The 23,419-nt window shown below is 48.6% G+C and overlaps 1 long non-coding RNA gene across 3 annotated transcripts in view; it reads right to left on the bottom strand.

Annotated features, from left to right (window-relative positions):
• Positions 1-5,332: 5,332 nt before the first annotated feature.
• LOC142420117 (uncharacterized) overlaps positions 5,333-23,419 on the bottom strand; it is a 71,154-nt gene continuing 53,067 nt past the window's right edge. For 2 of the 3 annotated variants that reach the window (XR_012778694.1, XR_012778695.1), the window contains exons 3-4: positions 12,624-12,718; positions 11,544-12,040 (exon numbers count right to left, since the gene is read on the bottom strand). This is a non-coding gene — a long non-coding RNA (uncharacterized LOC142420117). Of the gene's footprint in view, positions 5,909-11,543; positions 12,041-12,623; positions 12,719-23,419 lie in introns of those variants that run through there. The other variant, XR_012778696.1, reaches the window with a different exon arrangement.

Genomic DNA, 23,419 nt, shown 5'->3' with positions numbered 1-23,419 from the left:
GCGACAACTCTTTCCTCCCCCTCAAGGAGGAATTCCAAAGCTTGAGATCAAAAAACAAATAACTCCAGGAGAGCAATTGGGCCGGTCTGTCCAGCAAGTGGAAGCCTAGCCATGGCTACATGAAGGAGGCCCTTATATTTTAATTCCAGTTGGCCCTCAGTGACAACTGATAACATTTCTAATAGATACGGAAGCAGAAATTTCAATACTAACACAACAAAATGCCGAGAAGCTGGGCGTGTGACCCTGTGACGGTGTGCTTCCCCAGCCCCTGACCTTTATCTCCTGCAACCCTGCTCAGGTGATAACCACGGGTGGCGATTGTAATGGACGCATCTGGTCACGATGGCTGCGTCGGCTCAAAGTGGATTCGGGAGACAGACAGCAACACAAGAGCCTAGGGCTATTGTGCAATGCACCCACCAAAGAAACTAAAATCTGTGGTCGGCATGCAAATATGACTATGGGTCAATCATCTTATCCCCCATAAATAGCGAGCAGCCCGAGAGCCCTTGGAGCTCTCCTGCACGGCAGCGGGCTGCACGCCGGGACCTCCCCTTGAGCGGGGACGCCTCTCAAGGTTACTCCTCGAGGTTGAGAGATTCCGTGCCGCAACAGGTTCTCGGTAAGTGACTAATAGCATGCTAAACTTTGAAATCTTAGCTAAGTGATATAAAGGATTGATTGCGCACATATAGTCCTTTAGACATAAACCGTTGACCGAGTCTGGGACTAGGACTGGATCTAGCCACACCTAGACTCCTCTCTGAGGAGGAGTTTAGAAAGCAAGGGGATCTTTTTCCGAACCTCATGACTCAACGGAAGGATCTCCCTGACAGTTTTGTCTGACCCTGTCCTCTATGCAGTAAATAATCAAGTGTACCTCGCCATCAAATCTTGTTAAACACTGTCGCATTGAACTTTGTTAACTCCCTATTCCGTATCAATAAACTATATTTTTACTTCTCTGTTGCGAGTGAAGCACGCCATCGCTCCGTCCGCGACAGACTCGGACGGCAGACAGTTAAAATAACCGGAGTGAATGGAGCGAGTGTTACTTGCCAAGCCGTGAAAGTTAATTTATGGCTCCCGAGCGAGAAGTGCATGTCGTCTACTTGCTTTACAATCAAAGATCACAGTGAAAATGTTTTGAGTTTTGATGTTTTGAACAGCTGAACCTGGCACCTGCCTGACAGCAGCGTACGGTCCTGCGGTTCAAGTATCAATCCTAACCCCGACAGAAATCGGGAGAATGCAGCGCACGTACTCTGCGCAGCCCCTGCGCTCCCCAATTCCAAGACTACTAATGTACTCTGATACCCGATTTCTGCTGCGGCACAAAATGGAATTTCCAAAGTAATAGCAGACTTGGAAAAATGGCACATTATTTCCAGAAACCCACTCCCCATACAATTCACCGGTCTGGCCAGTCCGAAAGCCAAATGGGAGATGGTGTCTGACAATTGATTATCGGTGCCTAAATGCCAACGCAGCTCTGCTAATGGCTGCAGTACCTAGTATTGCAACTTTGACAGCCACGCTACGACCGGCCGCACACCCGTGGACGGCAGTGCTAGATGTGAAAGATATGTTCTTTATGGTCCCCTTGCAGGAGGAGGATAAAGAGAAATCTGCTTTTACTTGGAAAGGCATACAAGACACTTTTAACAGACTCCCACAGGGATATAAACATTCACCCACGATTGCTCATGCTGCGCTCGCCGAGTTCTTACAGACAGTCTCACTCAAGACTCAAGACATTTCAAGACATTTCAAAATGTGAAACTGTACCAATATATAGATGATATCCTAATCAGAGGGACCTCCGCTGAAGAGGTGGGGGAAGCGGCAGCTTCCCACTAGAATTGAAATCCCACTAGAAAAATGTCAGGGATCGAGTAGAGAAGTAAACTTTTTAGGTACTTGGTAGATTGCAGGTAGTGTGGCAATCCCACCGGACACCCTAAGTAAAATAGAACAGTTACAGATGCCCCAATCTAGGAAACTTCTCCACCAGAAGGAATTGCACAGAAACCCACCACTGGAAAATGGTACGCCTACCTGATGGTAGTAGCAGATGAAATGCAATTGACTGAAGGACATACAAAAATTTCCAAATTACAAATACCTGTAAACACTGACCCCCTAGCACTAAAAGAGCCATGGAAACCCTCACCGATTCTCAATGCGCCTCCCCTCGCTGAGAAAACACCGACCGAAGGCATTTGGTTTACCAACGCCTCGGCAAAGAGGGTAAACGGCAAACGGCGGTACTAAAGCCGCTGCATTAGAAATTACCGCCGGCAAACAAGTAATAGAAGGTGGGGAAGGTAGCGCACAAGTGGGAGAACTAAGGGCAGTTGTTCTAGCAGCACAAAACGGAGCAAAAGTTATCTTATATCGACTCCTAGGCCGTGTGGGCAGGTGCCACGCAATGGCTTTGTCAACGGGAAGCCCTAAATTGGAAAGTAAATAGATCCCCAGTTTGGAGAACTGAAGACTGGCAATTACTATTAGATATAGCCAAACAGGCACCCTTTAAACTAGGATGGGAAAAAGGCCATGTACACAATGACCAACCAGCCACAAAATGATTCACCAACAAGTAGATGTATTAGCCAGAATTAGGGGAACAAAAACAGGAGATACACCAGATCCCAAATGGTACCGACGGGGGGAACGATTACATCAAAAATTAGGCCCCACAGGCCAAGAAGCACTTTATTTTGCAGCCCACAGCTGAGGTTGGCCTCTAAACAGGAAAACATGTGAAATCATCCTTACAGAATGCCCCCAACGTAAATGGAAGTTGCAAACAGATCACCCTGCTACAACACCACCCCTACATATTAATGAGGGAAAAACCCTCTGGTCAACATGGCAAATTGATTACATTGCATCCTGTTGTAGTTTTGTTAGTTTTAACCTTACTATGTTTATTGCTTATAATCCTTCTGTATACGAAAGCTTGGCAAAAAATGAAACAAATTATATCAGTCCAGGAGGTAAAACGCATACAATCAATTGATTCTGTACGTAAAAGAGTATATAACTCACATTAATTAGGACGCTTAAACTAAACAGCTTATCAAATAATTGGACTCTTACCACTGATCTGCAATACATCACATATTTATGACACAGAGGCAAGAGGTAACCGTGCTACCGCTCCATGAGTCGTTAAAGCGGATTGACTGTAGTCACGGGGTGGAGCGTGATGGATGCGCTCGACCTCTTAACCAAGCTAGCAATAGGTGGGTACAGGCTCCAAAGGAGGTAAAGGCCTGAGCCGCGGCCGGGCCGAAAACTCCTCCGGTTCCGATCTGTTCCCTGAGAACCCACAAAGAAGCCGAGTGACACGGTGAGCATCGATGCGTATGAGCTTGGAACACCGATCATGTGATTGACACATGAATAGCAGATCGCTTTTCACAGACTCGTTTATCAAGGAACAAAGACAGTTGTGGGTACAAGGAGCCTCATGCATAGCTTTCCTATCGGATGCAATTTGGCTACGAGCCAACCACTTTATCTATAAAAATGACAGCCTAAGGGAGCCTTCTCTGAGCTCTCCTGGTCATAGACTGACACTGGTAACAGACACGGACTCAGGAAGGGTTCCGAGAGGAAGAGAGGGGTGCAAAGTGCCCTGCCAATCTAAAACAGGGCTCTGGGGCATGGGAGATGTCTCACGAGACCTTGGTAAAGGGAGCAGAGGAGTCCTGAGGGGGCCCGAGAGACCCAAGAAGACTCAGAGATAACAATGAGGAACTCTGAAGGGGTTTTCAACCAAATACAGATGTCATCAGGAGGCTGAGCACTGAATGAAGGCATCCTAGATGGCAAAGCTCTGAAGTGCGCTCTGAAGTGGACAAAACAAATAAACCAAAAAATCAAAATGGAGCCAAAGTACTACAAGAGTGTTGTGGAGTACAAGAAAGGACTCAGATGACATTGTTATAGACAGTAGAGGAATGAGGAGGCAGCAGAGTAAAAAAAGAAGGTTTGGAGACCCAGTGAGGGCCTTGGAGTCTCAGGAGGGCATCTAGGCAAACTAGAGATGACTGAGCGAGAGAGGAACCGAATAGAGACACCCTCGATGGCAGAGAGAAAGATAAAGGAGTGCCGCGTGGCAAAGAAAGACCAGCCTTGGGGCAGATCTCTGGATGATATTCTTAAATTGCTTACTAACCTTAGACAAAACCAAAACAATATTCCCGAGCGATACCGATAGACGTATCTTAACTACCCAAGGATGTTCAAGATACTGAAAAGTTATTGTAACAAAGGAGGAAACATTGTAGAAGGTAGTCAAGGTGTCGTTTTGTATTTCCTCCATGAAAAAACCTCTCAAAGGAAGAAGTATAATTGCTAATTTTCTTCATGAGGTGGTACTCAACATACGGTAATGGTTTCAGTATGAAAATTAGATGCCAAAGTAAACTCAAGGTCACTGTTTTAATAACAAATCTCCCAGGCAAAACATCGCTAATCACTGCAGAGCACAGGAAACTGCAAAAACCAACACCGATCTTTAACATGTACAGCAAAAAAATGAGCATGGTGTGGATCGGATAAACCAATATCGAGAACAGATGAATCCATACCGTGACCCGCAACTATTAACATATCTGAATTCCTTAATACGGTCTGGTTAATCTGTTATTATCTCAAACCATTCATGCCCCCACATTGGGCGCCAAAAAGGACCGTGGTGGTTTAGCCCCAGTCGGCAGATAAGTACCACACGGCCGCTCGCTCGCCCTCCTGCCCCGGTGGGATGGGGGAGAGAATCGGAAGAGCAAAAATAAGAAAACTCATGAGTTGAAATAAGAACACTTTAATAATTGGAACAAAATAATAATAATAAATTGTAAAGAGAAGGAACACAACAAGAGAGCAAGAGAGGAACAAAACCAAGGGAAAAACCCCAAGACTAAAATACGATACATCGTCCTCCTGCCATTGAAGATTTATATACTACTTGCTTCCCCACAAACACCCACCTGTCTCAACTTAATTGTCGATCCAGAGGCAACACCGAGCAGGCCGCGGCCCGAGGCTCAACCGTCCCGCTTAGCCTAGATCTATTACTTAAACTGCAAGAAGTCGTCAAACCACCCACCAACACACAAAAATTACAGTTACTGCCAGATGACTCAAATATAGGCAGAGACTGGTAGGCCAAAAGAGGTACGGGTAGCGAATGACCGTGGCTGGTGTAATCACAGACTCTTCCTTTATGGACAAATAACTCCCAAATGACTCCACAAACTGCAGCATGGAGAACCCCTCGGGAGGCAGCACGCTCGCACGAGAGTGCTGACGTATATGGCGCAGGAGACCGGGCTGCCCGTAGCTGCTTGCGTGCAGAACGCTACTATTAGATAACACTGCACTATAAAGTCTTAAGACAAAACTGCGTAGGAGTTACAGGAGACCTGAGTGCAAACAGATACCGAGCATGACAGGACAGGCGCCCAAAGTCTAATGGAAACCCCTCAGACCCAAATGCTGGATGAGAGATGCTTCTTGCCAAAATACAAGCTCAATGAGGAAAAGCCAAAGGTGATGCAGACCGAGCTAGTAAAATCTCAGTGCAGAAGTATTCATTACTTCAGACGGCAGGATGGTTCTGCCAGGTCAGTCAAGCCAAGCACCGGGTTCTAATGCCAGCCCAGCGGTGTCCATGATATCTCTCGCAGCCTCCCATGTAATAGACAGCTCCCCTGTCCGGGACCATGTTTTGCATGTCCCAGGCCCTCCCCTCACCCACGCTGAAGATCAAACAGAACACATAAGGACTCTGCTTCATCGCCTCGGCCTCCAAAAGAAACTTCCTTCCTCCGCTGATGGTCGACACGGATATCCTCGTGCTGTTCCTTGAATGCAGGCTGGCCTTGGGTGCCTGTACTGCCAAAGGAAGAGAAAATGATTATGCTCTTATATTTAACGTGCTATGCACGTTATAACGTGCTCCATCAGCCTCTTGTTCTTCAGGAAATCAAAAGAAAGCTACCATTCCCATTGCTACATAACAGAAATTTATGCAGCAGATAGCTGAGCCGGACCTCCAGAAACGGAAGACTGCTATGACCCTGCTTTGCCTTTTGGCGACAGCACCCGCCATCGGTGTGCCTCAAACCCCTTTGTGAGTCACTAGGAAAATCAGATACAATTAGTTCAAAACACCTGGCAAAGAAGGTATGACCTCAAAACACGTGTACCCCACCTCATCCCAAAACCACTAAGATAGCTGGCTTCCTCCCGCACGAAACTCAAATCTTCAACAAATGCACAAAACAGAACAACATGACACCAAACAGAACAAAATCCTGACCCTCTGACACACTCTGAAAGGGATTAGCGCACGCACATCATAGATGCTCACACTGTGGACCCACATAGGGCAAATGGGCAACGCTCCGGGCAGGCGGATGCCCGCCCCAAACAGGCGATGGCCTGCAGCGGGCGGGGTAAGAAAAGAAGGCTTAGAGACACAGTGAGGTGTCTCAGGAGGGCATCTAGGCAAACTAGAGATGACTGAGCGAGAGAGGGACCAAACAGACACCCTCGATGGCAGAGAGAAAGATAAAGGAGCGCTGCGTAGCAAAGAAAGATGGGAGGCTCTGACGGAACAAGAAAGATAGAAAGCAAGATAATATGCTACAAGGTGCTGTGGAGAACGAAGAAGGGCTCAGGAGGCATTGTGACCGTGAGGAAAGGGATGTTGAGGGGGGCTGACGGACAAAAGGCGGCTTGGGACAACAAGGAGGAACTCGGGTGATCATCTGAACGGAGTACAGATGGTCTCAGGTGGCTAGGCACTGAACACAGGGATCCTAGATAGCGTAGAGGAACAAATGAGTGCTCTACACCTCAAATTGCTACAAGATGGATGTGGAGCACAAGGAAGGTCTTGGGAGGCATGGTGACTGGGAGAAAAAAAAATGTCCTGAGGGAACCAGAGAGACAGAAAAAGGACTGGGGACATGACGATTAAATCCAGAGGGGATCTGAATCAAGTAAATGTGTCATCAGAGGGCCAGGGAACAAAGAGAGGCACAGCTAGAGGGAAAAGAGGACAGAATGCCTGGGCTGCATCACAGATACGGACTCAGGAAGCCTTCTGAGGGAACAAGAAGGGTTCAAGGTCCACTACAAAGCTAAAAGTGTGCTAAGGGCAACCTTGAAGGCATCGATAGGCATCATGACACCATCAGAGGGGTCCCAAATGGGCCAGAGAGACCAAAGGCAGCTCAGGGACACAAGGAAGAAGTCTGGAGGGGATGTGAACAGAGTAGATACAGCCTCAGGAGGCCTGGGACCAAATAGAGGCACCCTAGACAGCAGACAGGATGATAAAAGCTCTCCAGTCACAAACCAACCGGAGGACGGGGTTCGGAGGTAACGAGAGAGGATCAAAGTCCGCTACGGAGCAAAAACAGGACTGCGAGACACAAAGAAGGTCTCGGGAAGCACGGTGACTGGCACCAGAGGGGTCATGAGAGAGACCCCTAAAAGGGAGGTAAAGTGCAAACAAAATGCTGTGGAGCACAAGGAAAGTCTCCGGAGGCATCCTAGATGGCACAGAAAAGAACAAGAGCACTCTTTTTTGGGAACTTAAGAGATCTTAGGAGAGGTGCGATTGCAACAAAGCGAGTCCAAAGGAGGCTCACGGAGCTAAAAGCGTGCTGCTCGGAAGGCATCGTGACAGTAGCAGAGGGGTTCTGAGAGGGACAGGCACAAGAAGGCTCGAGGACACGATGAAAAAGTCCAGAGGGGATCTGAACAGACTACAGATGTCCTCAGGGGACCAGGGACTGAACAGAGGTGTCCTAGCTAGCACAGAGGACAACATGAGTGTCCTGGAGATGAAAGATGACATCGGGAATGGTTCTCAGGAGCAAAAAGGGTGCAAATTGCGCTACAGAGCCACAGAGGGCCGTGGGGCACGAGGACGGCCTCAGGAGGCACGGTGACGGCAGAGGAAGGGTGCCGAGAGCGAGAGACAGACAGAAGGCGGCTCTGGCATGCAACGCAAAACTCAAGAGGGTGTCCCAGCGATGTCCTCAGGGGATGAGCGACTGAATGGAGACATCCTAGATGGCAGTGAATAAGGTAAGAGAGCTGTGGGGCACAACAAAAGCCTGAGGAGGGGTTCTGTCCAAATAAGAGAGAGACACAAAGAGGGCTGCAGAGCTCAAAGGGTGCCGTGGGGCACGAGGACAGTCTTGGGAGGCATCATGACAGGAACGAGGGGGCTCCGGGGGGCGGGGGAAATGTGGACAAAGAGACAAACAAAAGATTGCTGACACAATGAGGTACTCTGGAGGGAATCTGAACAGAGTAGAGATGTCCTCAGGGAACTGGGGACCGAACAGAGGCATATGACATGGCAAACAGAGGCATCTGACGTGGCGGAGCAAAGGTAAAAGTGCTCTGAGGGAAAATGAAAGCCTGAGGAAGAGTTGTCTCTGAGTAAGAAAGATACAAAGCCTGCTGCAGAACTAAAGGATGGCCACGGAACACAAGGGCGCTCGCAGGAAGCGTCGCGACAGAAACAGAGGGGTGCCGAGATGGCCAGAGAGACACAAGGCGGCTTGAGGGCACAAAGGCACTGGGGAGGGGATTTGAACAGAGTACAGAGGTCACGAGGGAGACGCTGACCCACTACAAGCAAGTGAGATGGAGGAGAGGACAAAAAGACTGCTCTGAGGAAGAGGGAGGAGATGTTCTCACAAAGCGAGAGGTACTGTCCTGGTTTCAACTGAAACAGAGTTAATTTTCTTTTTAGTGGCTGGTATGGGGCTATGTTTTGGATTTGTGCTGAAAACAGTGTTGATAATACAGAGATGTTTTAGTTGTTGCTGCACTAGTCAAGGACTTCTCAGCTTCCCATGCTCTGCCAGGTGCACAAGAAGTTGGGAGGGAACACAGCCAAGGTAGTTGATCCAAACTGACCAAAGGGCTATTCCATACCATAGGACATCATGCTCAGCATATAAAGCTGGGGAAGAAGAAGGAAGGGGGAACGTTCGGAGCGATGGCATTTGTCTTTCCAAGTAACCATTACGCATCATAGAGCCCTGCTTTCCTGGAGATGGCTGAACACCTGCCTGCCCATGGGAAGCAGCGAACAAATTCCTTGCTTTGCTGTGCTTGTGCGCACGGCTTTTGCTTTACCTATTAAACTGTCTTTATCTCAACCCACGAGTTTTCTTACTTTTGCTCTTCCGATTCTCTCCCCCATCCCACTGCGGGGGGAGTGAGCGAGCGGCCGTGTGGTGCTTAGTTGCCAGCTGGGGCTAAACCACAACAGTCCTTTTTGGCACCCAACGTGGGGCTCGAAGGGTTCCAGATAACGACAGGTTTGATTGGAATGTGCTAGATCAAAGTTATAGTTGTTATTGCTGTTTAGCTATTAATCGGCAGGCTTCTGTGCTTGCCATGGGGCTTGCTTGCCTTACTGTATATTACAGTCTAGGGCTCGTTAGTGGCTGCTTTTTTACCTTTGCTGCTTGCCGTGCTGCTGTACTGCTTATCACCTTACTCTGCTGTGCCTGGGAACATGCTGATAACAGCAATGGCGACGCGCCTGGGCTGGCCGATAGCCAGGGCGTCGCTGCTGTTTCTGTGCTCCTGGACTGGACGGGCTGGAACTCCAGTGTGAACTCGAGTCAAAGGGACTGTGACCTGTGGATGAATCCACGTGGGAGCGGGACACCCCAAAGCGTCTGTGCCCATGGATAAGCCCATGCCACGGCAGGTATATCTTGAAACGTCTGCGGCCATGGTTATGTCTGTGCCACAGCAGGTATACCTCTGAAGGGATTGTGGCCCAAGGATAAGTCCACGCTGGATAAGGAGCACCTCGAAGCATCTGTGGCTGTGGATGAAGTCCATGCTGCACCAGGTACACCTCGAAGCATCAGTGGCTGTGCATGAGGCCATGTTGGAGCAAGTTTACTTCTGAAGGGACTGCATTCTGTGGATAAGTCCAAGCCGGAGCAGGGGCAAGGGGAGGAGTTCATTGCAAAGTTAAACCCGATGGTCTGGTCCAAAGGGACCGGGGCTGGAGACTGTAATGGAAATACCTCTAAACTGTTGTCAGCCGGGATTTCAGCTGCACGTTATGGGAATTACTATAGCAGAAACCCCTTGTTGCTAGCCAGGCTAGGAGCAAGGGGAGGAGCTCATTGCAATGTTAAACCCTATAACCTGGCCCAAAGGGACCAGGGGTGGAGATTGTAATGGATATACCTTTAAATTGTTGTAACCCAGGATTTGAGTTGCATGTTATAGCAATTACTATAGCCGGAACCACCTGAACCAACAGAGGACAAGCCTTACAAGAAGCAGTACAAGTGCAGCAGTGACCCCCACCTGAGCTGGCTTTGCTGCCCGATAACTCCACGCAACCCACCTACAAAATTTAAGAAGCAACAGGGTATGTGACAAACAAGAAACAAAAAACAGGGATAAACAGCTCGATAAAAGGTGACATAGAAAGAAAAATTAAAAAGCAAAAGGGTAGAAGGAAGAGAAGAAAAAATTTAAAAATAGAGATAGCAAACTAGATAAAAGTAGGCATAGAAAAAAAATGAAAAAGAAAGGCCTTAAAGGAAGAAAAAATAAAATATGGGGACAGCAAACTAAATAAACAAAGACACAGAAACAAAATCTAAAAAGCGACAGGGTATGGCACAGACGAGCATGAAATAGAAAATACAGACAGTGAACTGGATAAAAGTAGATAGAGAAAAAGCAACGTGACACAGAAAAGTCTGTAAATAATAGGGTTAGACATCTGGGTAAAAGTAGAAAGAAAAACATTTGAAAAGTCACAACGTACAGCGCAGATAGGAAAAAATAAACAAGAGAGACAGAAAAAAATACATAGAAGAATGTATTTTTTTCTGTCTCTGGCACGCAGAGGCGCAGACGGTGTGGAGGGCAGCGCTAGCAGAAGGGCAAAAAGCTTCGGGGAGCCAAACAGCCTGAAAGGGAGACAGAGGCAGGTACAGGCAAGGAGGCAGGCAGAGGTCTGGAGAAGCACGGCAGAGAGAGGCCTGGACGCACGCGAAAAACACAGAAACAAAAATTCTAAAGTTTTTTCAATTCAAAAGACATCAAGAGAGAAAAAATTCAAAAATAGCAAAAAACCTAAATAGATGGAGACATAGAAAGAAATTTTTAAAAGCAACTGGGTACAGGACAGACTAGAACAAATTAAAAAACAAGGACAGCAAACTGGATAAAGATAGACGAGGAAAGACAATTTAAAAGCAACAGGGTACAGGACAGACAGGAAAAAATAAAAAAAGAGACAGAAAACAAGGTAAAAGTACACCTAGAAACAAAATTTCAAAAAGAGAAGAATTATAAGAGTAAAAAATTGAAAAATAGGGACAGTTAACTAGAAAAAAAAAGACAAGGCGCAGAGCAGAGGGAGTCACTGAAAAGAGAGACAGGTCACTGCGTAGAGGGAGACCTAGAAACACCATTTTCCTCAGCAATGCGGAAGAAGGCAGTGTGGGAAGAGTGAAATAATAGCAGGTGGGGACCTGGAAAGGGAGAGGCACAGAAAGGAAATGTAGAAGGTGACGGTGTGGAGGGCAGTGCTAGCAGACGGGCAAAAAGCTTCGGGGAGCCAAACAGCCTGAAAGGGAGACAGAGGCAGGTACAGGCAAGGAGGCAGGCAGAGGTCTGGAGAAGCACAGCAGAGAGAGGCCTGGACACACGCGAGGGATGCGCGACTCACCGCAGCTCCTGGCACCGCCGGGAGACCTTCAGCGCCCTGTGGCTTCTCTCTCAGCCTCTGCCCCTTCCTCCTCCACAGTGCCAGCTGCCTCGCCCGCCCAGGTGCCTCAATGCTCCTCTCCCAAGAGGCTTCCCAGAGACACGGTGGCTCACGCGTACAGCCGATGGGGGCACCGACCTCCCGGCACCACGTGCTGGTGGTGTGCTCTGTCGGGGATGGCTGGGAGGGATCCTTCCCGGCTGTGGAGACCGGCTGTTCCTTGCTGGAGGCAGCTGCCTGGGGAAGCCCCTTCATTTCACTCCTCAGCCAGCTCCCACAGGCAGGCATGCCTAGGCAGACCCTCCCCATGTAGAGCCCCTCAGCACAGCAGGGCCAGCCTCATCTTCGCCCTTTTTAAACCCTAGGGCCAGCCCCAGCCCCAGCCCTTTTTAAACCCCTGGCCCAGCCCCATCCTCACCTCATGGGTCCCACCTGTGCTGCCCCGGGCCACAGCTGGAGCCCATGTGGAACAGGGGGCTAATTACCCCAACCCTCACAAGCCAGACACAGCCAGCAACCTGGCACTGGCATGGGCATATGCCACCACCGAGATGGTGCCACCATGGGCAGATACTGCCGCCAAGCTGGCACAGGGGTGGCAGACTTTATTTTGCAGCCCAAAGCCAAGGTTAGCCTCTAAACAAGAAAACATGTGAAAGCATCCTTACAGGATGCCAGTCCAGTGGTGTCCATGATAGCTCTCATAGCCTCCCGTATAACAGACAGCTCCCCTGTCCGGGACCATGTTTTGCATGTCCCAAGCCCTCCCCACACCCATGCTGAAAATCAAACAGAACAATTAAGGACTCTGCTTCATCACCTCAGCCTCCAAAAGAAGCTTCCTTCCTCTGCTGACAGTCGACACAGATATCCTCGTGCTGTTCCTTGAATGCGGGCTGGCCTTGGGTGCCTGTACTGCCAAAGGAAGAGAAAATGATTATGCTCTTGTAACGTGCTCCATCATCCTCTTGTTCTTCAAGAAATCAATAGAAAGCTACCATCCCAAATGCTACATAACAGAAATTTGTGCAGGAGATGGCTGAGCCCATCCCCAGAAAGGAAAACTCTGCTATCACCCTGCTTTGCCTTTTGGCAACCCGCCACCGGTGTGCCCCAAACAGGCAAGGTCCCCTGCAGGCTGGCATCCAGCACAAGACCCAGGCGAGGTCCCCTGCGGGCTCGCATCCGCCACACACAGGCGAGGTCCCCTGCGGGCTGGTGTCTGCCACAAACAAATGATGTCCTCTTTGGCCTGGCATCCAGCATGCGCAGGAGAGGTCCCGCTTTGGGCTGGTGTCCGGCACGTGCAAGGCAGGACCCCCTTTGCGCTGGCATCCGTCGCGCGCAAGGCAGGACCCCCCTTCGGGCTGGCGTCAGTCACACGCAAGGCTAGGTCCCATTTTGGGCTGGCGTCTGGCACGCGCAGGCGCAGTATCCCAGGACCTCACCTGTGTAGGCTGGACACCAGCCCAAACGGGGACCTCACCCAAGTTTGCTGGACATGAGCCCGAACGGGGACCTCACCTGTGTGTGCCAGAACCTGCAGTTCGGCCACTCAGCTGCTAGGCCCTGCACCTTGGCCGCTCGGCCCTGCAGCTCGGCCGAGCTGCAGGGCCGAGCGGCCAAGCAGCATAGTGGCTGAACGGCCAAGCGGCATAGTGGCCGAGCGGTCGAGCTGCAGGGCCGAGCGGCCAATCTACAGGGCCGAGTGGCATAGCGGCCGAGCTGCAGGGCTGAGCGGCCGACTGGCTGAGCTGCAGGGCCGAGCAGCCAAGCGGGCGAGCTGCAGGGCCGAGCAGCCTATCTACAGGGCGGACTGGCTGAGCTGCAGGGCCGAGCGGCCGAGAAGCCGAACGGCCGAACTGTGGGGCCGAGCGGCAGCACCGAGCGGCCGAGCTGTTCTCTTGGAAAGTCTAGATTTGACAGAAACTTCAGCAATGAGGTAAAAGCTTTACCCGAGCAATTTACTTTTCAACCTTTTACTACTTCTGAAAGATACATAAGAAACCCTACTTTGATCCTGAATAAGTTAAGCAAGCAAAGATTTCACCTTGAGGAATGTAACAGTCTATTTCTGCCCCAACGAGGAAGCTACAGACTTGAGCCTGGAGAGAACCCAATGCTTGTCAGCTCTCCCAGCAGGTCCTTCTCAGCAGGCCGCTGGCATGTGTCAACTTTATTGTATTTAGGTACAATATAACAGAGGAACCTTTCCACCAGGCACTGCCTCCCAGAGGATAGGATTTTAAGGACGGGATTAGAAAATTGGCTGTCTCTATATTTACAAAAGGTTGCCACCTTGTGTAAACAGCTTGAGAGTATGCTTTGATACGGGCATATACAAGGCAACTCACACCTTAGGGTGGATGCAGTTAATATCCAAATCAGTCTATGCATAATGTTGCACTGTATAGCTGTGGATTTGCTGAACGGATGCACATGGCATTTACATTTTTTAAATTAAAAAAAGGGACACTGAGAAAATTGGATATGGATTTCAAACAAAGAGTAGCGCTACCGAAATAATCCCTAGGATCAAACATTTACCATGCACGAGGAATACCTTGAACAGCAGTGCCCCCTCCAGCCCAGTTCTGCAATACGAAGATGTGATTGCCTACATCTAGTCTTTACGCGAATAAAACCAGTTCATTCAACCTCTCCCGGCAGGATTTTCAAATCGAGATTTTCATAGTTTGTCTGGACTGGGTAGACTGACTAGATCACTCTCTACTTTTCTCCAGGTGAGGCTTCCAAAACAAGAGACCAGCACTCCAAGCGAATTACTGTACGAGCAGAACGGAGAACAGAAGCATGACTTCTTGTGCCTCACGAGGCATACTGTTATTGAAACAGCTTCACATGGGCTTTTTCTTTTTTCCTTCTAACAGCACTAGAATGTTGACTCGTCCTAGCCTGTGACCCACTAAAACACTGAACTCCTTTACTCCAAGCAGATAAAAAATATCTTCCTATCAAACATCGTAAATAGGAAAAAAAAAATGTAGAGATAAAAACAAGCATCGCTATTTCATAAGGAAACTTGACTTTACTCGGCAAATTCCTGAGAGCTGAAGTCCTTCTTTGGAGCTGATCTATGATCTTTCTAAGTCCTCCTGCCAGCCCAGGACCACTGAGAACAGAAAAAAACACCTTCTGTGTGTCCGTGCTCAAACAAGGGAAAGAATTTCATTTTCCAGTTTCTTCTCTCTGCACATCTTCTCCTTCACGGCAGTATCAATTACAGGACAGGAGAAAACAAAACGATCTCGCCAAAGCACAGAAATGCACACCTGACAAACACAGATGTAAAAGCATCGCCTTGGGAAATCGAGATGAGAGAACTCCATCCTTTCCTTTCAACCTGCGCTTTTGCAGCTGGCTGCCAGCCTCACCAACCCAGCTTGCCTTTGCTCCGTGGCATTTCCCCCCTCACCACATGCCAGGCATGGCATCTCCTTACTGTATATTCTTATGTGGCATCCCCTGCTGTCCCTTGCTCAGGCTCCTGATGAAGTCTGCTCCGCTCCTCCCTGCTCCTCTTGCAGGTGCAGAAGGCCACAGCACAGGAGGTACCTGCCCTTTCTGTGACGTCTGTTAAGGAAGATCTTTCCCCCGGAGTCTCTTTTTTGCCTTATCCATGACCTATTTTAATAAGCACTGTGAAGATACTGATATCTGAGGCAATCGGGCTGCCAGAGCTACCCCACAGCACCTGTCGGTCTGCCTCACAAATGGAGGAAAACATTGTTCTAGTTGAACCTCAAGTGCCACGGCTTAAGCTAATCCCTTTTACCATGCTGCTGAAAGGTGCCTCGATAACGTACAATGACGGGACGATAGTAAACAAAGGAGGAAGCTTTAATGCTGGCCAGTATAACTCCTAACAAAGCCACAATTCTGTTCCGGTTTGCTGCCTTTGACAGTTAAAAACGGAAATGCCGGACAACGTAGTTCACATTGCACATCTGGTCTTTTCTTGTCTGAAGTCTTTTTCTTCCTCGCTTTACCTCTTTATAATATTTGCCTTTTGCTTCAAGATGCTGGACGCATCTTGGCATTTGGTAGCTAGAGGACAGGGCAGTATGCTTGTAATGAAGTTCATCGCAGGTACGTCTGTACTGCAAAGGAGAACTTAAGCAAGCCACGCATCAACGTGCCAAATGAGTTTAATTCATGCAGAAGAGGGACCTACGTGTCACTGCGTACGGCTCTACCAAAGGCCTACGATGACATCTGAAATTAGAGATCAGCTAGACAACAGGTATGTTACCTGGGGAAGGAAAATACTTGTCTAGCCTCTCACAGTGATAGGCCAAGTCCAGAGAACATGAAATAAGCCAGAAGGGTCTCTCAAACTTGGGCATCTCGCTCCTGCCTCAGCGCCTCAGCACCAGGCACGGCTCTCAGGAGCGCTGGCGCTTGTTGAACCCTGCGATTGGCAATTCCAGAATAATTTGATTCGTTTCTCGGTACCGCAAATAACCAAACTATATTCTGAAGTGTATACGTACACATACTTTAGAAAACAAACATTACCCTAAACATTTAAGTTTCAACTTTAAGTTTTCAACTCCTCTGAGCTGCCCAAAGACCCTCGAAGCTTCTGCAGAAGAAAGTGTCAGCAGACGGCCTGCAGAAGCAGGAAGGTGCGGGAGGGATGCCCCGGCAGACAGAGGCAAGCAGCGTGCCGGTGCCTCCTTGCAACAAAAGGGAGAAGGAGCTGAAATAACTCTAAGGCAACTCAGCTCTCACTTTCCGTTCTTTCCTGGACAGCGCGTACCGAAAGAAAAAACTGTACAAGCATAATACACAAGCCCCATAGCCTGTAGTTCCCACTGTCCTATCTGCAGACTGCTGGGGCAGCAATATGTCCGCAAAGCACAACAGAATTTAACCTTTCCGTTTGCAGCGCTGTCCCTTGACGAGAAAGGGATCAGACATTTATTACCACAAAGTAGGGAGGAGCAGGACTTTGAAAAGACGGGGCTTTAGACTGTGCCTTGCTGCTGCAGAGTTCACGTTTTGAAGCAGAAAACACATGCCAGTACCAAATATAGTCTTCTTCCTTGCAGATACGAATCAAACAGCTCGGGATTACAGAGTAAGAATGCTACTGCGTTCGCCCACTGTAATCCCAGAAACAGCGTTTTCTCCAAAGTGGTACTTGTGAAAGCCTAAAGCTCATCCAGAGCCTCCTGGCATCAACAATCTTTGGAGCAGACCCATAATTAAAAAAATTTAGCTCCAGACCTACAGCAGATGTAAATCATCTAAGCTCTACTGATGTCAAAATGTAAAACACTATTGAAAATCTGAAAATATGATTACAAGGATCAAATTTATGCTTGCTGCATCATCACTGATTTCAGGGGCTGCCTGCCCCTTTTACTGAAGCAGAAGCATCTTGTCACGTGAAATACTTAGTCAGATGAAGGCACTGAAGCTTTTCTGAGGTCATACCACACTCAAAAGTCCATTTTCCTCCTCTTTGCTCTTTGTCAAAGCTTGCTTTAGAAACAGAAGTACTTGTCAGAGACCGGAGATCTGGATCACAGACAGCACACCTGTTCCCTCCCTCGGCTCAAAATAAAGGTGTCCCCGCATTTGAAATAATACAAGGTGTGGTACCTGATGTGTGAATAGGGAGCGCAGCCACGCTAATTATCGGTGGCTTCAGGGCATACTTTAAGCTCTCTTGTTCCTCTTTATACTTTTGAAAACAGCAAATAGCCCCCGTAGCTCCCTCACAAAAACCCACGGGCTGAAAGGGGGAGATGTGCCAAGAGCAGCAAGAAAGCAAGCAGAAGGGAGACCACCTAAGGCACGGGTGCTTTCTCCGCTTCAGCCACGTCAGCAATCGCGGGGCAGCCGGAAATACCGATTCCGTTACTTCATGCCAAGTCTCTTGTGACTCTAACAAAGGCAGCTAAGCAGACCGAACTCCTTTGCCAGGGCTGTCGACGTCATTTGAGGCCGTCACCGTGCGCATCAGCTGCCCGACAGCCCATCTGCAATGATTTTGCTCCGGTGCCTCTCCTCGCTAACCACTCTTACTCAGACTCTGAGTTCTTACGTCTGACTGCAAATTTTCTCCCACCACAAGGTTTAAACTGCCCAAGGTCAACCCAAGAGGAAGAACATAAACTTTCCTCCTTAATAAACTGTTTCTGCTTTCCAGCAACATGTTTCTAGGCACTGCATGGGACTTTGGGCAATTTCTTATATGGCCGGATGTTAAAACACAGATTTTACAATCAATATGCTGTATGACAAACGTAGCAGGGACTCCTCCCCCCCCATTTTTTTTACTTTAACACGTTTCAAATTTGCTTGATCTCCAGTAAACCAGATGTGAATTTACACAAATGCTTCATGCAAAGGCACGCTTCTGAACGCTATTCTAAACTGGTCTTGTGTTCAAATAAAAATTGGCATTGTTTCCAAACTTTTACTCCTTTCTATAACAAAAAGAAATCCTCTGCATTAGCAGATCTCTAAACTGACTCTTGTCCTAAGCTCGGGTCTAAATCTACTTTACCTGTGGCTGTAACTGTCACCAAATGTAATGGGAGCAAAACCAGCACAGTCGTTCACGTTTTTAGACTGACCGGATTTGTTTTCCTAGTAAAGGAATGATTTCTCATGCTTCCAGCAAACTCTTGCAACAGCAAGAACGCGTGCTTTGAGCAAGGCCTTGCTCTGAACAGCAGCGAGCAACAGATACTCCTTCCTTTACAGAATCACAGAATCACAGAATCGTATAGGTTGGAAAAGACCTTTAAGATCATCGAGTCCAACCGTAAACCTAACACTGCCAAAACCACCACTACACCATGTCTCTAAGCACCTCATCCAAACGTCCTTTAAATACCTCCAGGGATGGTGACTCAACCGCTTCCCTGGGCAGCCTGTTCCAATGCTTGATAACCCTCTCGGTGAAGAAAAATTTCCTAATATCCAGTCTAAACCTCCCCTGGCGCAACTTGAGGCCATTTCCTCTCGTCCTATCACTTGTTACCTGGGAGAAGAGACCGACCCCCACCTCTCTACAACCTCCTTTCAGGTAGTTGTAGAGAGCGATAAGGTCTCCCCTCAGCCTCCTTTTCTCCAGGCTAATGAGAATTTACAATTTGAGAAAACCTGGCACATGCCGTCCAGGGACACCTCACAGGTAGCTGCACACAGGCAAACTCTGACTAGGAAATGTCTTCTGTGCAAGAACTCCATCCTACCCTTGTCCATCCTGAACTTCTCCTCCCAAGGCTCTGCCACGTCCACACAACAGCACCTGTCAGGCCAGAGATTCAAATTTGGGACTCGCAGGCTCTGAAGATCAGCTAATAGCGCCTGCACGAGACAGACACATAAAGCTATTGCACGTCAGGGAGTCACCCGTCTTACTTGGGTGTTTGGTCGAGTCATAGTCATGTTGATCGCTATCGCTATGCTGCCTTGCCAGGAAACGGGAAGATTTTTCCCAGTCGTGTTCATATACAACACGCTCTCCTCTGAAAAATACATGCTTTGCAGGGCCCGGCACACGAGCAGAGAGACGTCACCGCTGCTCTCGGCTCCCTAATTCCCTTATTCACAGAATGGAAAGGAACACCTGGGAGCCACTGCTACCAAGTCCTCTCTCGGTTTGATTCCCAGAATCCAGCCAGGTTACGAATGTTTTCCTAATTCGGTGCAACTTCTCCAGCAATGGCCGATCTCAGAGGAAGATAAAACACAAACCTTATTGCTTTACAGTTCATCGCAAGCTACAGAGCTGGCCAAAGTCAGTATGGTTCCAGTGTCACCGAAATCGAATCAAACTCCTTAACACCAATGTAGTATTAAGAAGCAGGCGTTCTTTAATACGGCGCCGGACGCATGGAGAATCGTTCCACCTAGCGTGCATACCCCAGGTTACATCAACCGAAACTTACATTGTCTGATTACGTACATATGCATCAAATTTCCTGGCATGATCATGCATATTCATTCTATTTCCCAGAACTAATTATCATATTTGCATAGTCATTACGCATGTGTCCTTGAGCTCCGAGGGGCTTCCGTGGAGGTCTCTGGTGGTCCTTGGTGGTCATACAGGTGTGTCCTTTAGTTGGCCCCTTCTTCTGGACATGCGCAATATCACCTCGCTTACGTAACTTGCTTCCCTTCTTCATGGTGCAGGGTCCCTAACAATGATTTGGCACCCTTAACGCAAACCAATTATTCTAACTACCCTCGACTCATTGTCAAGATGGGCTGGGGCCGTACTGGGAACATAGCAGCATGACCGTACTACTCCTCGTCCAATTGTCTTTGGGCATAGTGGCATATCCATAACCATAGGTGTACAAACACAATATTAAGGCATTGTCTACCCCGCTCCTATCTCTATATTGCTTAGTTACAAAATAACAAACTAATCATTTTGCATGTAGCAGTTAACATCATACCATTTAGTTCATTGGCTATTCTCACCCAAAATCAAATCCCCTTGAGGTACACATCTGACTTCCCCATCCTTTCGCATTACCCACCAAGTGCACCCGGGTCCTTGAGCAAAAGCAATCCCACGAATGGGCTTGCCTTTGCCCGAGGCAGGAGTAACCCAGACTGTCTTCCCCAGCATGTTTTTTATGTGCACTACAGGGACCTTATCCCCTTCTACAGTGCGTAAAAGTTTTGATTGGGCAGGGCCAGGTCGATTGACAGATCCTCTAGTGTTAACTAACCAGGTGGCCTTTGCTAAATGTGTATCCCAATGTTTGAACGTCCCACCACCCATTGCTCTCAGTGTAGTTTTTAACAGTCCATTGTATCGTTCAATTTTCCCAGAGGCTGGTGCATGATAGGGGATGTGATACACCCACTCAATGCCATGCTCTTTGGCCCAGGTGTCTATGAGGTTGTTTCGGAAATGAGTCCCGTTGTCTGACTCAATTCTCTCTGGGGTGCCATGTCGCCATAGGACTTGTTTTTCAAGGCCCAAGATAGTGTTCCGGGCAGTGGCATGGGGCACAGGATACGTTTCCAGCCATCCGGTGGTTGCTTCCACCATGGTGAGCACATAGCGCTTGCCTTGGCGGGTTTGTGGGAGCGTGATATAATCGATCTGCCAGGCCTCCCCATATTTATATTTCAGCCATCGCCCTCCATACCACAGAGGCTTTAACCGCTTGGATTGTTTAATTGCAGCGCATGTTTCACATTCATGGATAACCTGTGCAATAGTGTCCATGGTTAAGTCCACCCCTCGATCACGAGCCCATCTATATGTTGCATCTCTTCCTTGATGGCCTGAGGTGTCATGGGCCCATCGAGCTATAAATAATTCACCCTTATGTTGCCAGTCCAGATCCACTTGAGCCACTTCAATCTTAGCATCCTGATCCACCTGCTGGTTGTTTTGATGTTCCTCAGTGGCCTGACTCTTGGGTACATGAGCATCTACGTGACGTACTTTTACAACCGGGTTCTCTACTCGGGCAGCAATATCTTGCCACAGTGCTGCAGCCCAGATGGGTTTGCCTCTGCGCTGCCAATTGTTCTGCTTCCATTGCTGTAACCACCCCCACAGGGCATTCGCCACCATCCATGAGTCAGTATAGAGATAGAGCATTGGCCACTTTTCTCGTTCAGCAATGTCTAAAGCCAGCTGAATGGCTTTAACTTCTGCAAATTGGCTTGATTCACCATCTCCTTCAGCAGTTTCTACCACTTGTCGTATAGGACTCCATACAGCAGCCTTCCACCTCCGATGCTTTCCTACAATACGACAGGACCCATCAGTGAACAGGGCATATTGCTTCTCATTTTCTGGTAGTTTATTGTACAGTGGGGCCTCCTCAGCACGCGTCACCTCCTCCTCTGGCGATATTCCGAAATCTTTGCCTTCTGGCCAGTCCATAATTAATTCCAAGATTCCTGGGCGATTGGGGTTTCCTATCCGAGCCCGTTGTGTGATCAGTGCAACCCACTTACTCCACGTAGCATCAGTTGCATGATGTGTAGAGGGGACCCTCCCTTTGAACATCCAACCCAGCACCGGCAGTCGAAGTGCCAAGAGGAGTTGTGCTTCCGTACCAACCACTTCTGAAGCAGCTCGAACCCCTTCATATGCTGCCAATATCTCTTTTTCAGTTGGAGTATAGCGGGCCTCGGATCCTCTGTATCCCCGACTCCAAAACCCTAAGGGTTGACCTCGAGTCTCCCCTGGTGCTTTCTGCCAGAGGCTCCAAGTAGGGCCATTCTCCCCAGCTGCGGTGTAGAGCACATTTTTTACGTCTTGCCCTGCCCGGACTGGCCCAAGGGCTACTGCATGAACTATCTCCCGTTTAATTTGTTCAAAGGCTTGTCGTTGCTCAGGGCCCCATTTAAAATCGTTCTTCTTCCGGGTCACTTGGTAGAGAGGGCTTACGATCAGACTGTAATTTGGAATATGCATTCTCCAAAAACCCACAACGCCTAAGAAAGCTTGTGTTTCCTTTTTGCTAGTTGGTGGAGACATGGCTGTTATTTTGTTAATCACATCCATTGGGATCTGGCGACGTCCATCTTGCCATTTTATTCCTAAAAACTGGATTTCCTGTGCAGGTCCCTTGACCTTACTTTGTTTTATGGCAAAACCGGCTTTCAGGAGGATCTGGACTATTTTCTTCCCTTTCTCAAAAACTTCCTCTGCTGTATTGCCCCACACGATAATGTCATCAATATATTGCAGATGCTCTAGAGCTTCGCCCTGTTCCAATGCAGTCTGAATCAGTCCATGGCAAATGGTAGGGCTGTGTTTCCACCCCTGGGGCAGTCGATTCCAGGTGTACTGAACGCCCCTCCAAGTGAAAGCAAACTGTGGCCTGCACTCTGCTGCCAAAGGGATTGAGAAAAACGCATTAGCGATATCAATTGTAGCATACCATTTGGCTGCTTTTGACTCCAGTTCGTATTGCAGTTCTAGCATGTCCGGCACGGCAGCACTCAGGGGCGGCGTGACTTCATTCAGGCCACGATAGCCTACTGTTAGTCTCCACTCTCCATTAGACTTTCTCACTGGCCATATAGGACTGTTAAAAGATGAACGAGTCTTACTGATCACTCCTTGGCTCTCCAGTCGACGAATCAGCTCATGGATGGGAATCAGGGAGTCTCGGCTGGTGCGATATTGCCTCCGGTGCACCATTGTGGTAGCGATTGGCACCTATTGTTCTTTGACCCTCAGCAACCCCACAACAGAAGGGTCCTCTGAAAGACCGGGTAAGGCAGACAGCTGTTTAATTTCTTCCGTCTCCAAGGCAGCTATACCAAAAGCCCACCGGTACCCTTTTGGGTCCTTGAAATACCCTCTCCTGAGGTAGTCTATGCCAAGGATGCACGGAGCCTCTGGGCCAGTCACAATGGGGTGCTTCTGCCACTCATTCCCAGTTAGGCTCACTTCGGCCTCCAATACAGTCAGTTGTTGGGATCCCCCTGTCACTCCACAAATACAGATGGGTTCTGCCCCTATATAGCTTGATGGCATTAGGGTACACTGTGCACCGGTGTCTACAAGAGCTTTATACTCCTGTGGGTCTGATGTGCCAGGCCATCGAATCCACACAGTCCAGTAAACCCGGTTGTCCCTTT

Source organism: Mycteria americana, chromosome 23 (genome assembly GCF_035582795.1).
Source record: "Mycteria americana isolate JAX WOST 10 ecotype Jacksonville Zoo and Gardens chromosome 23, USCA_MyAme_1.0, whole genome shotgun sequence".
NCBI classification, from domain to species: domain Eukaryota; kingdom Metazoa; phylum Chordata; class Aves; order Ciconiiformes; family Ciconiidae; genus Mycteria; species Mycteria americana.
This window is presented reverse-complemented; position numbering and strand designations above follow the sequence as displayed.